Below are 18013 nucleotides of genomic sequence, written 5' to 3'. Positions count from 1 at the left end.
TAGTTAAAATTCACTTTTCTGGACTTTACTATGAGTTTGTGTGTTTTTCTGTGATTTCAGGTATTTTCTGGCTGAAATTGAGGGATCTGAGCAAAAATCTGATCCAGAGACTTAAAAGGACTGCAGATGCTGTTGGATTCTGACCTCCCTGCACTCGAAGTGAATTTTCTGGAGCTACAGAAGCCCAATTGGCGGGCTCTCAACGGCGTTGGAAAGTAGACATCCTGGGCTTTCCAGCAATATATGATAGTCCATACTTTGCCCAAGATTTGATGGCCCAAACTGGCGTTCAAAGTCACCTACAGAAATTCCAGCGTTAAACGCCGGAACTGGCACCAAAATGGGAGTTAAACGCCCAAACTGGCATAAAAGCTGGCGTTTAACTCCAAGAAGAGTCTCTACACGAAAATGCTTCATTGCTCAGCCCAAGCACACACCAAGTGGGCCTGGAAGTGGATTTTTATGTCATTTACTCATCTCTGTACACCCTAGGCTACTAGTTTTCTATATATAGAACCTTTTACTATTGTATTTGAGAATCTTGGTAGCTATCTTTGAGTTTCATGCTATCTTAGATCATTTGGGAGGCTGGCCATTCGGCCATGCCTAGACCTTGTTCTTATGTATTTTCAACAGTGGAGTTTCTACACACCATAGATTAAGGTGTGGAGCTCTGCTGTACCTCGAGTATTAATGCAATTACTATTGTTCTTCTATTCAATTCCGCTTGTTCTTTGTCCAAGATATCACTTGTTCTTCAACTTGATGAATGTGATGATCCGTGACACTCATCATCATTCTCACTTATGAACAAAGTGACTGACAACCACTCTGTTCTACAAGCAATCAAGGCTCTAGTGTTTATCTCTTGGATTCCTGATACACGATGCATGGTTGATCGCCTGACAACCGAGTGCTCGCCTGACAAACGAGCCAGCCATTCCGTGAGATCAGAGTCTTCGTGGTATAGGCGAGAACTGATGGCGGCATTCAAGAGAATCCGGAAGGTCTAACCTTGTCTGTGGTATTCTGAGTAGGATTCAATGATTGAATGACTGTGACGTGCTTCAAACTCCTAGCAGGCGGGGCGTTAGTGACAGACGCAAAAGAATCGCTGGATTCTATTCCGGCCTGACCGAGAACCGACAGCTGATTAGCCATATGCTGTGACAGAGCATAGGAACATTTTCACTGAGAGGATGGGAGGTAGCCACTGACAACGGTGAAACCCTTGCATAAGCTTGCCATGGAAAGGAGTAAGAAGGATTGGATGAAGACAGTAGGAAAGCAGGGAGACGGAAGGGAAGGCATCTTCATTCGCTTATCTGAAGCTCTCACCAATGATATACATAAGTATCTCTATCTTTGTCTTTATGCTTTATTCGTTTATCACTATACCCATTTGAGTCTGCCTGACTGAGATTTACAAGGTGACCATAGCTTGCTTCATACCAACAATCTCCGTGGGATCGACCCTTACTCGCGTAAGGTTTATTACTTGGACGACCCAGTGCACTTGCTGGTTAGTTGTGCGAAGTTGTGTTTATGCCATGGTATTGCGCACCAAGTCTTTGGAGCCATTACCGGGGATTGTTTTGTGTAAAAGTAGTGATCACAATTTCGTGCACCAAGTTTTTGGCGCCGTTGCCGGGGATTGTCTGTTTATGGACAACTGACGGTTCATCTTGTTGCTTAGATTAGGTATTTTTTTTTCTTCAGAGTTCTTGAGAATAAATTCTAGTGTTTCATGATGATCTGTTGAAATCTGGCTGGCTGAGAAGCCATGTCTAATCTTATTGGACCGAGGTTTCAACTGATCATCACAAGAACTTGTTGATTTCTATCAATCTTGCTATTGGAGCAATGATCTGCTAAGGCTTGGCTGGCCATTGGCCATGTCTAGTGTTTTGGACCGAAGCTTTCTTTGAAAGTTTGGCTGGCTGTGAAGCCATGTCTAATTCCTGGACCGGAGTCTTAGACTAACATTGCAATGATTCCTGGAATCCAAATTGAGAATTCTGAAACCTTTATTTTCTATTTTCATATAATTTTCGAAAAAAAAAAGCACAAAAAAATTTTAAAATCATAAAAACCAAAAATACTTTATGTTTCTTGCTTGAGTCTAGTGTCTAAATTTAAGTTTGGTATCTTGCATGCCTTGTTTATTTGATCTTGGTTCTATTTTCAAGTCAATAGTACAGGGGACTGAAGATTCAGAACATGCAGCAGAGGAATTACACAGAAAAGCTGGGCGTTCAAAACGCCCAGTGAAGAAGGACAGACTGGCGTTTAAACGCCAGCCAGGGTACCTGGTTGGGCGTTTAACGCCCAAAAAGGTAGTATTTTGGGCGTTAAACGCCAGAATGGATACCATTCTGAGCGTTTAACGCCAGGATGGCACAAGGGGGAAGATTTTGTTTTCAAATCAATTTTTTTCAAGTTTTCAAAGTTTTTCAAAATCAAATCTTTTTCAAATCATATCTTTTCAATCAAATGTTTTCAAAATCAATTTCTTTCCTTTTTCAAAGATACTTGCTAACAATTAATGATTTGATTCAAAATTTCAAGTATGTTGCCTTTTCTGTTGAGAAAGGTTTAATTTTTGAATCATATCTTTTCTTGTCAAGCAAGTCATTAATTTTAAAATCAAATCTTTTTAAAATGTTTTTCAAATCATATCTTCTCAATCACATCTTTTTAAAACCAATCATATCTTTTTAATCACATCTTTTTCAAAATAATTTTCAATCAAATCTTTTTAACTTCTAATTTCAAAATCTTTTTCAAAAATCACCTGATCTCTTTCCCACTCTTGGTTTTCGAAAATTAACTAGTGTTTTTCAAAATGTTTTTAAAAATCTTTTACTTAATTTTCGAAAATTACTTCCCTTCTTCTCACATCCTTCTATTTATGGACTAACACTATTCCTTAATGCAAAATTCGAACTCCATCTTCTTTGATAAGTTCGAATTTTCTACTTCTGTCTTCTACTTTTCCTTTCCTCTGACACCTCAAGGAATCTCTATACTGCAACATAGAGGATTCCACATTTTCTTGTTCTCTTCTCTTTCATATGAGCAGGAGCAGAGACAAAGGCATTCTTGTTGAAGCTGACCCTGAACCTGAAAGGACCTTGAAGTGAAAGCTAAGAGAAGCTAAGGCACAACTCTCTGTTGAGGACCTGACCGAATTCTTCAAAGAAGAAGAACCTATGGCAGCCGAAAACAACAACAATGCCAACAATGCAAGGAAGGTGCTGGGTGACTTTACTGCACCTACTCCCGACTTCTATGGGAGAAGCATCTCTATCCCTGCCATTGGAGCAAACAACTTTGAGCTTAAGCCTCAATTAGTTTCTCTAATGCAACAGAATTGCAAGTTCCATGGACTTCCATTGGAAGATCCTCATCAGTTTTTAGCTGAATTCTTACAAATCTGTGACACAGTCAAGACTAATGGGGTTGACCCTGAGGTCTACAGACTGATGCTATTCCCTTTTGCTGTAAGAGACAGAGCTAGGATATGGTTGGACTCTCAACCTAAAGAAAGCCTGGACTCTTGGGAAAAGCTAGTCAATGCCTTCTTGGCAAAGTTCTTTCCACCTCAAAAATTGAGTAAGCTTAGAGTGGAAGTCCAAACCTTCAGACAGAAGGATGGTGAATCCCTCTATGAAGCTTGGGAAAGATACAAACAATTAATCAGAAAGTGTCCTTCAGACATGCTTTCTGAATGGAGCATCATAGGTATTTTCTATGATGGTCTCTCTGAACTATCCAAGATGTCTTTGGATAGCTCTGCTGAAGGATGCTTCATCTAAAGAAGAAGCTTATGATCCTGAGAACCCTTCAATGGAAGAGGTGAATTACCTGGGAGAATCCTATGGAAACACCTATAATTCTTCATGGAGAAATCACCCAAATTTCTCATGGAAGAATCAAGAGAGACCTCAACAAGATTTCAACAATAATGGTGGAAGAAACAGGTTTAGCAATGGCAAGCCTTTTCCATCATCTTCTCAGCAACAGACAGAGAATTCTAAGCAGAACCACTCTGACTTAGCAACCATGGTCTCTGATCTAATCAAAACCACTCAAAGTTTCATGACTGAAACAAGATCCTCCATTAGGAATTTGGAGGCACAAGTGGGACAGCTGAGCAAGAAAGTTACTGAACTCCCTCCTAGTACTCTCCCAAGCAATACAGAAGAAAACCCAAAAGGAGAGTGCAAGGCCATCAACATGGCCGAATTTGGAGAGGAAGGGGAGGAAGTGAACGCCACTGAGGAAGACCTCAATGGGCGTGCACTAGCCTCCAATGAGTTCCCTAATAAGGAACCATGGGAATCTGAGGCTCAAAATGAGACCATAGAGATCCCACTGGAATTACTTCTGCCTTTCATGAGCTCTAATGAGTATTCTTCCTCTGAAGAGGATGAGTATGTCACTAAAGAGCAAGTTGCTAAATACCTTGGAGCAATCATGAAGCTAAATGACAAGTTATTTGGAAATGAGACTTGGGAGGATGAACCTCCTTTGCTCACCAAAGAACTGGATGACTTGTCTAGGCAGAAATTACCTCAAAAGAGACAAGATCCTGGGAAGTTTTTCATACCTTGTACCATAGGCACCATGACCTTCAAGAAGGCGCTGTGTGACTTAGGGTCAAGTGTAAACCTCATGCCTCTCTCTGTAATGGAGAAGCTAGGGATCTTTGAGGTACAAGCTGCAAGAATCTCACTAGAGATGGCAGACAACTCAAGAAAACAAGCTTATGGACTTGTAGAGGATGTCTTGGTGAAGATTGAAGACCATTACATCCCTGCTGATTTCATAGTCCTAGAGACTGGGAAGTGCATGGATGAATCCATCATCCTTGGCAGACCCTTCCTAGCCACAGCAAAGGCTGTGATTGATGTTGATGGAGGTGAACTGATCATTCAAGTGAATGAAGAATCCTTTGTGTTTAAGGCTCAAGGATATCCCTCTGTCACCATGGAGAGGAAGCATGAAGAGCTTCTCTCAATTCAGAGTCAAACAGAGCCCCCACAGTCAAACTCTAAGTTTGGTGTTGGGAGGCCACAACCAAACTCTAAGTTTGGTGTTGAACCCCCACATTCAAACTCTAAGTTTGGTGTTGGGAGGTTCCAACATTGCTCTGAGTATCTGTGAGGCTCCATGAGAGCCCTCTGTCAAGCTACTGACATTAAAGAAGCGCTTGTTGGGAGGCAACCCAATGTTATATTTTATCTATTTTCTTTTGCTATTTTATTTTATTTTGTAGGTTGATGATCATGGGAAGACACAAAATCAATGGAAAAAGCAAAAACAGAATGAAAAACAGGAAGAAAAACAGCACACCCTGGAGGAAGATGTTGCTGGCGTTTAAACGCCAGTAAGGTTAGCATTTGGGCGTTTAACGCCCAGTCTGGCACCATTCTGGGCGTTTAACGCCAGAAAGGGGCACCAGACTGGCGTTAAACGCCAGAAAAGGGCAAGAACCTGGCGTTAAACGCCAGGAATGGGCACCAGCCCGGCGTTTAACGCCAGAAATGGCTCAAAACGTGATTTTGAATGCCATTTGGTGCAGGGATGACTTTTCCTTGACACCACAGGATCTGTGGACCCCACAGGATCCCCACCAACCCCACCACTCTCTCTCCTCTTCACCTATTCACCAATCACCTCAATACCTCTTCCCCAAAAACCCTTCACCTATCAACTCCCATCTTTCTCTTCACCACTCACATCCATCCTTCATAAAACCCCACCTACCTCACCCTTCAAATTCAAACCACTTTCCCTCCCAAACCCACCCATAATGGCCGAACCCTATCCCCCCCTCTCTCCTATAAATACCCTTCTTCACTCCTTCATTTTCACACAACCTAAACACCACTTCTCCCCCTCCTTGGCCGAATACATAAGCCACTCCCTTCTTCCTCATTTCTTCTTCTTCTACTCTCTTCTTTCTTCTTTTGCTCGAGGACGAGCAAACCTTTTAAGTTTGGTGTGGTAAAAGCGTTGCTTTTTCGTTTTTCCATAACCATTTATGGCATCCAAGGCCGGAGAAACCTCTAGAAAGAGGAAAGGGAAGGCAAAAGCTTCCACCTCCGAGTCATGGGAGATGGATAGATTCATCTCAAAGGTGCATCAAGACCACTTCTATGAAGTTGTGGCCTTGAAAAAGGTGATCCCCGAGGTCCCCTTTTCACTCAAAAAGGGTGAATATCCGGAGATCCGCCATGAGATCCGAAGAAGAGGTTGGGAAGTGCTTACCAACCCCATTCAACAAGTCGGAATCTTGATGGTTCAAGAGTTCTATGCCAATGCATGGATCACCAAGAACCATGATCAAAGTGTGAACCCGGATCCAAAGAATTATCTTACTATGGTTCGGGGGAAATACTTGGATTTTAGTCCGGAAAATGTAAGGTTAGCATTCAACTTGCCCATGATGCAAGGAGATGAACATCCTTACACTAGAAGGGTCAACTTTGATCAAAGGTTGGACCAAGTCCTCACAGTCATATGTGAAGAGGGCGCACAATGGAAGAGAGATTCAAGAGGGAAGCCGGTTCAATTGAGAAGGCATGACCTCAAGCCCATGGCTAGAGGATGGTTGGAGTTTATTCAACGCTCAATCATTTCCACTAGCAACCGGTCCGAAGTTACTCTAGACCGGGCCATCATGATTCATAGCATCATGATTGGAGAAGAAGTGGAAGTTCATGAGGTCATAGCTCAAGAACTCTACAAGGTGGCGGACAAGTCTTCCACCTTGGCAAGGTTAGCCTTTCCTCATCTCATTTGTCACCTCTGTTATTCAGTAGGAGTTGACATAGAAGGAGACACCCCCATTGATGAGGACAAGCCCATCACCAAGAAAAGGATGGAGCAAACAAGAGATCCCTCTCATCATGAGAGCCCTGAGATGCCTCAAGGGATGCACTTTCCTCCACAAGGCTATTGGGAGCAACTAAACACCTCCCTAGGAGAATTAAGTTCCAACATGGGACAACTAAGGGTGGAGCACCAAGAACACTCCATTCTCCTCCATGAAATTAGAGAAGATCAAAGGATCATGAGAGAGGAGCAACAAAGACAAGGAAGAGACATTGAGGAGCTCAAGCATTCCATAAGACCTTCAAGAGGAAGAACAAGCCGCCATCACTAAGGTGGACCCGTTCTTTAATCTCCTTGTTCTTTAATTTTCTGTTTTTCGAAAATTATGCTTTATGTTTATCTATGTTTGTGTCTTATGATCATTAGTGTCTTAGTGTCTATGCCTTAAAGTTATGAATGTCCTATGAATCCATCACCTTTCTTAGAGATTGTTCTTAATTGAAAAAGAAAAGAATTGCATGAATTTTGAATTTTATATCAGTTTAATTATTTTGATGTGGTGGCAACACTTTTGTTCTATGAATGTATGCTTGAACAGTGCATATGTCTTTTGAATTTGTGGTTCATGAATGTTGGCTCTTGAAAGAATGATGAAAAAGGAGACATGTTACTGAGGATCTAAAAAATCATAAAAATGATTCTTGAAGCAAGAAAAAGCAGTGAATACAAAAAAAAAAGAAGAAGAAAGCAAGCGAAAAAAAAAACCGAAAAAAAAAGAGAAGAGAAAAAGAAAGAAAAAGAAAGAAATAAAGTTGTGATCCAAGGCAATAAGAGTGTGCTTAAGAACCCTGGACACCTCTAATTGGGGACTTTAGCAAAGCTGAGTCACAATCTGAAAAGGTTCACCCAATTATGTGTCTGTGGCATGTATGTATCCGGTGGTAATACTGGAAGACAGAGTGCTTTGGGCCACAGCCAAGACTCAATAAGTAGCTGTGTTCAAGAATCATCATACTTAACTAGGAGAATCAATAACACTATCTGGATTCTAAGTTCCTAAAGAAACCAATCATTCTGAATTCCAAAGGATAAAGTGAGATGCCAAAACTATTCAGAGGCAAAAAGCTAAAAGCCCCGCTCATCTAATTAATACTGATCTTCATAGATGTTTTTGGAGCTCATTGCATATTCTCTTCTTTTTATCCTATTTGATCTTCAGTTGCTTGGGGACAAGCAACAATTTAAGTTTGGTGTTGTGATGAGCGGATAATTTGTACCCTTTTTTGCATTGTTTTTAGTATGTTTTTAGTATCTTTTAGTTAGTTTTTATTATATTTTTATTAGTTTTTAGTTAAAATTCACTTTTCTGGACTTTACTATGATTTTGTATGTTTTTCTGTGATTTCAGGTATTTTCTGGCTGAAATTGAGGGATCTGAGCAAAAATCTGATCCAGAGACTCAAAAGGACTGCAGATGCTGTTGGATTCTGACCTCCCTGCACTCGAAGTGGATTTTCTGGAGCTACAGAAACCCAATTGGCGCGCTCTCAACGGCGTTGGAAAGTAGACATCCTGGGCTTTCCAGCAATATATGATAGTCCATACTTTGCCCAAGATTTGATGGCCCAAATCGGCGTTCAAAGTCACCTACAGAAATTCCAGCGTTAAACGCCGGAACTGGCACCAAAATGGGAGTTAAACGCCCAAACTGGTATAAAAGCTGGCGTTTAACTCCAAGAAGAGTCTCTACACGAAAATGCTTCATTGCTCAGCCCAAGCACACACCAAGTGGGCCCGGAAGTGGATTTTTATGTCATTTACTCATCTCTGTACACCCTAGGCTACTAGTTTTCTATATATAGAACCTTTTACTATTGTATTTGAGAATCTTGGTAGCTATCTTTGAGTTTCATGCTATCTTAGATCATTTGGGAGGCTGGCCATTCGGCCATGCCTAGACCTTGTTCTTATGTATTTTCAACGGTGGAGTTTCTACACACCATAGATTAAGGTGTGGAGCTCTGCTGTACCTCGAGTATTAATGCAATTACTATTGTTCTTCTATTCAATTCCGCTTGTTCTTTGTCCAAGATATCACTTGTTCTTCAACTTGATGAATGTGATGATCCGTGACACTCATCATCATTCTCACTTATGAACAAAGTGACTGACAACCACTCTGTTCTACAAGCAATCAAGGCTCTAGTGTTTATCTCTTGGATTCCTGATACACGATGCATGGTTGATCGCCTGACAACCGAGTGCTCGCCTGACAAACGAGCCAGCCATTCCGTGAGATCAGAGTCTTCGTGGTATAGGCGAGAACTGATGGCGGCATTCAAGAGAATCCGGAAGGTCTAACCTTGTCTGTGGTATTCTGAGTAGGATTCAATGATTGAATGACTGTGACGTGCTTCAAACTCCTAGCAGGCGAGGCGTTAGTGACAGACGCAAAAGAATCGCTGGATTCTATTCCGGCCTGACCGAGAACCGACAGCTGATTAGCCATATGCTGTGACAGAGCATAGGAACATTTTCACTGAGAGGATGGGAGGTAGCCACTGACAACGGTGAAACCCTTGCATAAGCTTGCCATGGAAAGGAGTAAGAAGGATTGGATGAAGACAGTAGGAAAGCAGGGAGACGGAAGGGAAGGCATCTTCATTCGCTTATCTGAAGCTCTCACCAATGATATACATAAGTATCTCTATCTTTGTCTTTATGCTTTATTCATTTATCACTATACCCATTTGAGTCTGCCTGACTGAGATTTACAAGGTGACCATAGCTTGCTTCATACCAACAATCTCCGTGGGATCGACCCTTACGCGCGTAAGGTTTATTACTTGGACGACCTAGTGCACTTGCTGGTTAGTTGTGCGAAGTTGTGTTTATGCCATGGTATTGCGCACCAAGTCTTTGGAGCCATTACCGGGGATTGTTTTGTGTAAAAGTAGTGATCACAATTTCGTGCACCACCTGTCGTGTGAAAGTCAGAGAGGCATTCTTCTCACTTCTGAAGCTCGATGAGAAGGGGACTCAGGGATCACGATTGAATTAGGGATTTAGGGCTCCAGAGGCTGAAACGGCAACATTTTGCTGCCAGCCAAAAAATCGGCCGGGTCACGGTTCGGTTCGACCGATCGGTTACCGGCCGGTTCACCGGTTCAATTTCAGTTTTTAAATTCTACGATTTTGCTGTTTAACCGAATCGTTTTCCTGTGCGGTTCACGGTTCAACTAGTTCGACTGATCGGTTCGAACTGGTTTTCAAAACCTTGATTATAATTAAGTACTGTATGTTCTGATATTCTAATATAACAATTAACACACACAAATATACAAACTAAGCATGATTCTTGAACCAACATTCTCGGACATCATAATTCCTAAAAAAAATATATAACACTCCAACACTCCAACTAACTCAGAATCATTCAACAACCATAATCCTTACTAATCAAATTCCTAACACTAATAGAATAACAAACTAACATGTAATACACTAACAATTAAAGAAATTATATTTCTAATTTTGAAATAGATGTCATGGAAATGGAGAGTGATGAAGATGTACCTGAATATGGAGTAGCGACGAAGGGGTTAGGTAAAGAGAGAAACGGAGAAGCGGTAGCAAAGAGGGCTGGACTGAATAGAGAGAGAAACAAAGAAGAAGGTTTGAGAGAGAGGGGGGATTTGTGCTTTTAATTTTAGACCTGATTACCGTTAGATTCATCCGGCAGTAACCCACTGCATGTCACCAAAGCGCAATGTTTAACTAAAACGTGTTACCGTCGGAATAATCCGATGGTAAATCTAACGAAAAAGTTCTCACCTATTTCATACCTTTTTCCTCCAAATATTACCTACAAATTTATCGTCGGATAAGTGAATTCGCCGATAGCAATTTGACGTAACGAATTTTACAACAAAACTCTTTATAAATCTGTCAACAAAACCAATGATAATCTATGAAGCACGGATTCTCTTATGGTGCTGGTGTATCCGTGTCGGACACGAATCTGACGCCGACACGTGGTGGATACTTCAAACGAATGTATCGGCGGCGTGTCTTCTTGCGGTGCAGAATTTTAGTGGAGCGGTCATGAATCCGAATGAGTCCGACCCGATTCAGATGTTCATCAAATGGATATTTCTACTGGACTGCAAATCTTCAATTGATTTTGTGATTTTATGGCTCGATTAACCAATTTTTTCTTTCTAATTTTAAAATATTCTAAAATTAAAACAAATCAAAATTTAAATTTAAAAATAAAATAATTAATAAATCAAAACCTAAATCTATTTACCGTTTGTCTTTGGTAGCTTACTTACTCACTAGCTTAGCCGTTCTTGGTTCTCTGCGTTATATTGAAGAAGAAGAAGAATAGAAGATACAGAGGTTGAAGACGAACTGAAGAACTACATTGTATGGTGTGTGGTGTTTGTAGATAATGGAAGCTGTGGTATTTGTAGATGATGGACTTGAAGGAGAAGAAATTTTTACATTTTCTATTAGCGAGATGTCAATAGTAGATTAAAATTTCTTATTTTTTTAATAATTGCATAATTTTAAGACTTTTTTATGCAATTATATTTACTCTTATATTTACAATATGATATTTTATTAATTTAATATATTATTCAAATTTTAATTCACATCGTATCCTAAACGTGTCGTATCCAATTTTTTATAAAAAGAACGTGTCGGCATATCCGTGTCGTGTCGTGTCCGTATCACGTATCGTATCGGTGCTTCCTAAATGATAATTCGAGACGATAAATCCAACAGTATTTAGCATTTTTCTTGTAATAGATATGATCAATTTGTTAAACGAGTCAATTTTTGGATATTTTTTATATCAACATATTAAAATTCTTTTCGGTTATAACGCATCCCAAATACTTATATATTTATCTTGTATCTACTGTATTCGAGATGTACTTCAAAATTTAAATTGATAAATATTTTAGAAAGTATGCATATTAGTAAATAAAATAAAATATTTATTTATAAAAAAAAAACTCAAACATTAAGTCTTTTTTTTCATCCATAGTCACAAGAAGTATTATGAATTTTTGAAAGAAGTAATGGGAAGAGTTTTGTATTGGGTAGGATGCATGCTAGGAGATCAAGTGGATCAAAGTAGGTGTCGTTCCTCGTTAGCTAGATTCAAGGGATTTGGTTTGAATTGTTTGGGTCTATATATAAAGTTGGTTGCTCTTCTGATCCTTGGTCGGAGGAGGTTTGGATTTTGCGGAACACTTATCTTTGATAACTTTGATCTCTCCATTTTGTGGATCAAAATGTAACCAAAACTTTCTAAAACTAAGAGACTGAAAATGAATATTTTGTATCCAACTACTCTCATACAGTCATAGTCATATACCACTTCAATTGACCAGCAAGTGCCAAATCTCACTTTATATGAATTGTTGAATTCAGGGATATTTTTATTAGCGAGATCTTTTCATGAATTATTTTTTCTATTGTGACGGTGGACGAAATTATGAACTTCTGAACTTAATTGAAATTTTTTTACACAAGAAAGACTTGATTGAAAACGTTTTAAGTTATATTTAATAAAACTTTAATAAAATTATAAGAAGCTATAGAATAATTAAATTTAATCTAAATATATCTTTACTAATTTTAACTATAAACATGGAATATAAAACAAGCACGTTCATTAAAATTTAAAAAGTAAAACAAATGTAATTACTTTATAGAAAACAAAAGTAGGTATGGTTTCTATTGCTTCTAAATAATTTTCTTTTCTCAAAATTATCTTGATTTTCAATTTTTTTTAAAAAATATTTTGATTAAACTTTTCGATTTTAAATTTTGTTGTTATAATTCTGATACTAACTTATCTCTTTTGTAGTGGAAGATTAAGAATTTAAAATTCTGATATCACTGTTAGGTACTAGAGTTAATAAAGATAAAATAATGCAACTAAAATTTGCGAACGAAAAATAGATGGAACTGAACAAAAATTCAGATAATAATGAAAATAATATAACAAAATAGTGAAATTATAATCTCTCATAATACATAAAGAAGTCTATAGTACTTTCTTACATATTATGGAAATTCATTCAAAGAGTTACACATATGAGAGATCTTATTACTTTTTTCTCTAAGTTTTACTTTCTAATTCTATGCAAAATATGGCATACATTAATAAATACCCTAACCACCTATATATAGTATTTTGTGGAGATGTATTTAGTTTACAAGTTAATCAAGTTGTGCACAAATTGCACAAATATGTATACTAAAGGCTTTTTTCACATTCATCTTTATCAAGTTGTAATCTTTAACTAGAATTTTTGACTATGCAAGTTGAACAACTTGTCAAGTAGTTTCATGAGTCTTCCAACTTGATAAGAACATACTTGATTCTAGACCAAGCTTAAGTTCTATAATGTTCTTTAATTTCCTTGAAATTTTATTATGCTCCACTTGTATCACTTGTAACCTCTAGCCATTTTTGTTGACTTCAAACTAAAAAAAATAATTTTGCTTCTTCTTTTTTCAATCTCTCACTCAAAATTATTATTTTAGAATATTCATACTACTCATATTTTCAATAGGCCAGGAGAAGATCTGCACTAATCAAATTTATCTGTATTAATTGGTTTTGTTTTGATATCTGTAAGATTGTCGTTGGTGTGGATTTTTTGCATATCCACATTTCTTTCCTCCACTACTTTACAAACAAAATAATATTGAACGCCTATGTGCTTCATTTTTTAGTGAAAGGCTGGATTCTTTGCAATACACTCTAACTATCACAAAATATTAGAATCATATCCTAATTGTGTCCGAGTTCTTCCATTAACCTTTGCAACCAAATTGTTTCATTATAAGATTGTGTAGCTGTCATATATTCAATTTTTGTAGTTGATAGTGCTACAACTGTTTGTAATTTTGATAATTAGCTTACTGCATTTTTTGCAAGTATAAACACAATCTTTAGTGGACTTTCTTTTGTCAAGATCATCTGCGAAATCAAAGCCAACATAATCTTTGATAGTAAATTCAGATCCTCCAAAATATAAAGCAACATTAGAGATTCTTTTGATATATCTCAGGATCCTCTTCACAGTACTTTAGTGCTCTTTTCTTAGATTTGCCATAAATCTGCTGACGATCCTAGCATATTGAACGATATCTGGTCTGGTGCAAATCATGGCGTACATAAGGCTTCCTACTGCAGATGCATATGGTACTTGAAATTTTTTTTCTTCTCTGTTTTACTACTAGAACACATCTCAGAAGATAATTTAAAATTGATAGGAAGTGGGGTAGATATTAGCTTACACTCTTGCATTTTTGAAGCGCCACAAGACCTTCCTTAAGTAATCTTCTTGGGATAGTCAAATTTTTCTATCTTTTCTGACTCAAAAAATCTGCATCGCAAAATCTTATTTGTTGGTCCCAAATCCTTCATATCAAACTTCCTAGCCAACTGAGCCTTTAATTCCTAGACACGATCTTTGTTGAGGTCTATCACCAACACGTCATCCACATACAATAGCAGAATGATAAAATCACCAATACTAGACCTCTTTTAATAAGTACAATAGTCTTATTGAAATCTGTTGTAATCAAGGCTAATAATAAAAGAATCAAAACTCTTGTACCAATATCCTGGCGCCTGCTTTAAGCCTACAGAGATTTGGTTAACTTGCAAACTAAGTTTTTTTTTGTTCTTCAAAGCCTTCTGGTTAGAGCATATATATTTCTTCTTCAAATTCACTATGAAGAAAAACAGTCTTTACATCTAGTTGGTCTAGATATAAATCATACACAGCACATATAGTAAGAACTAATCTTATGATAGAAATTCTAACTACTGGAGAAAATATTTCATTGAAATCAATACCTTCTTTCTAAGAAAATCCCTTTACCACCAATCTTGCATGATAATGTTCTATCTGGTCTTGATTGTCACGCTTGATTTTGTAAACTCATTTGTTACCAATGGCTTTCCTTCTGTCCAGGAGTGGGACAAGCTCCCACGTCTTGTTTCTGCGTAGTACATTCATTTCTTCTTGCATAGCTATCATCCATAAAGAAGAACCTAAACTTTCAATAGCCTCTTCAAAGGTTGATAGTTCTCCATTTTCAGTAACAAAATAATATGCATCATGGTAAGTCAAGACATACTTAGCATGCCATGATGGTCTTCTTAGTTCACCTGTTGTTCTCCGAGCTTCAGCTAGTCCTTATACAACTTGCTCAGATTTTGCATTAGAAGAGTCTTTTTTCTATATTTATCATCCATGTATATTGTAGTAGTTTTTTTCAGTGTTGCTATTCTTTTCTTGCTTTCTTTGCAACTTATTGTCAGCAAATATAACATCTCTACTGACAATAATTTTGTGGGAAGTGGAGTTCCACAAATGATACCTCTTTACATTGTCAACATAGCCTAAGAAGATACATTTTTTAATTTAGGATCAAGCTTTATTCTTTCTTGAGTACTAAACATCATATAAACAAGACATCCAAATATATGTAGACAAGAATAATCGGGGTGGCTTACCTTGCCACATCTTCATTGGTTTTTTCAACCCAATTACTATTGCTGGCGATCTATTAATCACGTAGCAAACTGTTTTTACTGCTTCTGCCTAGAAAGACTTGGCTAATCCTGCAGTTCATATCATAACTCAAGTTCTTTCTAAAAAAGTTTTATTCATCTGCTTTGTAACACCATTTTACTAAGGTATATATGCAACTGTGAATTGTCTCTAAATACCCTCGTCCTTGCAAAATGAAATGAAATCACCATCAGCATATTCTCTTCCATTGTCTGTTCTCAAAAACATTATTTTTTTCCATTTTCAAGCTCTATTCGTGGTTTGAACTCTTTGAATACTGAAAACACATCTGACTTCTTCTTGATAAAAAATACCCACACTTTTCGTGAGTAATCATATAAGAAGGAGACAAAATATTGTGCTCCTCCTAGTGATAATTGTCGTGATTCCCAACATCAAAATGAATCAAATCTAGTACATGTTTGCTTCTAGCGGTTGGTCTTTCGAACTTCAATTTATGCTGCTTGCTTGTCACACAGTGCTCATAGAAAGGTAGATTCATCATTTTGAGCCATAGAAAGAGATTACGTTCTGCAAGAACTTGTAGACCACGTTCTAACATGTGGCCTAATTTACGAAGTCACAATATCGTTGTGTCTTCTTGGTTTGGAGATGCAACTGATGCCTCTACGACTCAAACTGTATCTCCAGAAAGCAAGTATAGATTGGTTGTTAGTTTTTTTGACTTCATGATCATACGAACACCATTAGTCACCTTTAACGATTCACTTTTAATATTAATCTTGTACCCTTGAGAATCCAACAACCCAACGGATAACAAATTTTTTTTAGGCCTCACATGTCTTACACCTTAAACTGTATGGATGGAACCATCAAACATCTTAATTTTGATGATACTGATTTTCACAGTTTATAAGGTATGATCATCTCCCATGAGTACAGATCCTTTTGAAACAAGTTCATAAGTACTAAACCACTCATGATGTGGAGTCATGTGATATGTTGTTGCACAATCCAATAGCCAGATATCAGCTAGTGGTTTATTGTCTTCATGACCAATTGCAACTTCAATGCACAAGACATCTCCATTATCATAGGTATTTGCAACACAATCATGTGAGGTAGTTGCATCAACAGTTTTTCCTGTGCTCTTATTGTTGAACCAACAATCTTTCTTCAAGTGCCATTTCTTACCACAATTATAACAAGTAAGGTTCTTCTTCCGAGACTTTTTTTCTACTACGACTTTGACTTCCACTAGAATTACGTTCTATTGATCTGCCTCTCATCACCGACAAAGCTTCTGTTTACTTTGAACTCTCCGTTCGATCATCTTTTTTGCACTTACTTTTTTTTTTAAGAATAGCAGTAGCAACATCATCAAATCAGACTTGATTAATAATATTTTTATTTGTGATGTTGATGATGAGTTGATTATACGAGTCTGATAAATTTTGGAGAAAAAATTTAACACATTCATTCTCTACAATCTGGCATTCTATGGCTATCAGTTGTGAAAATATAGTATGAAGATTGTTGATGTGATCCATCACCGATGTGGATTCACTCATACGAAGAGTATAGAGCCTCCTTTTCATGAAGATTCTATTGTGAAGCAACTTTGCCTCGTACAACTTAGTGAGTGCCTCTCAAATTTTCTTTGCTATCTATTTCTCCAAGATGCTTGATAATACGAAATCTACTATAGCCAAGTGTAAATTGGCAATGATATTTTCGTCCATCTCTTTTCACTTGTCATCAAGAATGCCGGTAGACCTACTTTCTATTGCTTTTGAGTAATTCTCCTTTCTCAAAATTGCCTTGATCTTCAGTTTTCAAAAAAAAAGTTTTTTTATTGAATTTTTCGATCTTAAATTTTGTTGCCATATGGTTTTGATACCAACTTGTCTCTTTTATAGAGGCAGATTAAGAACCTAAAATTCTGATACCACTATTACATACCAGAGTTAATGGGGACAAAATAATGCAACTAAAATTTGCGAACGAGAAATAGATGAAACTAAACAAGAATTTAGATAACAATAGAAATAATATGATAAAGTGGTGAAATTATAATCTCTCGCAATATATAGAGAAATCTATAATACTCTCTTACATATTATAAAAATTCATATAAAGGAATTACACATATGAGAGACTTTACTACTTATCTCTCTAAGTTTCACTCACTAATTCTATGCAAAACATGACATACATTAGTAAATACACTAATAACAACATTTATCTTTATCAAGTTGCAATATTTGACTAGAATTTTTGACAATACAAGTTGGACAACTTGCAAAATAATTTCATGAGTCTTCCAACTTAATAACAACATATTTGATTCTAGACCAAACTTAAATTTTATAATGTTCTTTAATTTTTTTTTAAAACTTCATTATGCTCCACTTGTATCACTTGTAACTTCTAGTCATTTTTATTGACTTTAAACCAAAAAAAAAATTTATTTTTTCTTTTCACAAACTAAACCTAAATACTAGTTTACTACTATGTTTTTCTTCTTCTCTTTCTTTAGTTCAAAATCATATTTCACTATCTCTCTTTCTCTTGTCAATTCTATTTTTATTCTTCAT

General features: G+C 37.3%; 1 non-coding gene across 1 annotated transcript; it reads right to left on the bottom strand.

The window, feature by feature from the left end:
* Positions 1-3617: 3617 nt before the first annotated feature.
* LOC130952394 (small nucleolar RNA R71) lies at positions 3618-3725 on the bottom strand. The gene has a single exon (XR_009074575.1). It is a non-coding gene; the product is annotated as a small nucleolar RNA R71 (small nucleolar RNA).
* Between the last annotated feature and the right edge of the window lie 14288 nt (positions 3726-18013).

Source organism: Arachis stenosperma, chromosome 9 (assembly GCF_014773155.1).
Source record: "Arachis stenosperma cultivar V10309 chromosome 9, arast.V10309.gnm1.PFL2, whole genome shotgun sequence".
Taxonomy (NCBI): domain Eukaryota; kingdom Viridiplantae; phylum Streptophyta; class Magnoliopsida; order Fabales; family Fabaceae; genus Arachis; species Arachis stenosperma.
Note: the sequence above shows the minus strand (reverse complement) of the source record. Positions and strands in the feature narration are given on the sequence as shown.